Genomic DNA, 988 nt, shown 5'->3' with positions numbered 1-988 from the left:
GTGCTACCAGACTCCTTGTTCTTCTCCTACAAAATTAACTTTTCAGAATTCTTGGAGAATGTCAACAAATGTGTAGGTACAATTATCAGTGATATATTCGACAAGTAGACTGAAACCAGACAATGTTTTTGTTTACCAATTCCACAGTCCCATGCCATGGGTCATATCATGAGTTGAAATGGTTAGAATGCAATATTGCAGCCTTACTGCCCATATCCTGGAGTTTGAACCTGGTAGGCTCAAAGTTGACTCAGCCTTCCATTCTTCTGAGCTCAGTAAAATAAGGATCCATATTGAGCAATAAGTTGACATTATAAACTGCCAGAAAGTACTGAAAAGCATTAGGGGGCCATAAATAAGTCTAAGTGCTAATGCTAGCGATACAATTTGAAGCACAATAATACCTGGACGGTATCAGGTTATAAATCCCTGATTATGCTCTAATTGGATCTTCCAAATGCCTTTGATAAGACAGTCCCCCTGAAGGCTCTTAGTAAGCTTAGAATTTATGAGATAAAGACCAGTAGTTGGTTGCTAACGATACAATAGAGAATGGCGCACCGATAGCACATGGTTAGCTGTGTGCGCAGCTTGATTCTCTTGTGTGAGCGTGCATGTGTGTCCCAGTGTGTTTTTGCTTCTGCACATGCAAAGGTAGCAAAATCTCATCTGGGGATGCGCACATGTGCAAGAATGTGGCAATTTTTTGCTTTTGCACATACGCGGAAGCAAAAATAGCTACAAAATCTCGTGAGAGGATGTGCAAGATTTTGATGATTTTTTGCTCCTTTTGAGGTTTTGCTTCCTGCACATACACAGTAGCAAAAACATGTTGGGGTGCGCATGCAAACAAGTGAATCAAAGTTGCGCGTGCAATGCACCGTAATGGTGGTAATTGAAATCCACCCCTGATAAAGACAATCCCATTGCAAATAAGCAATATTATGCTCTTCTTTAAAGGATGTAAATGGATGCTTCTCATAATGCT

The sequence above is a fragment of the Erythrolamprus reginae genome, chromosome 3 (assembly GCF_031021105.1).
Source record: "Erythrolamprus reginae isolate rEryReg1 chromosome 3, rEryReg1.hap1, whole genome shotgun sequence".
Taxonomy (NCBI): domain Eukaryota; kingdom Metazoa; phylum Chordata; class Lepidosauria; order Squamata; family Dipsadidae; genus Erythrolamprus; species Erythrolamprus reginae.
Note: the sequence above shows the minus strand (reverse complement) of the source record.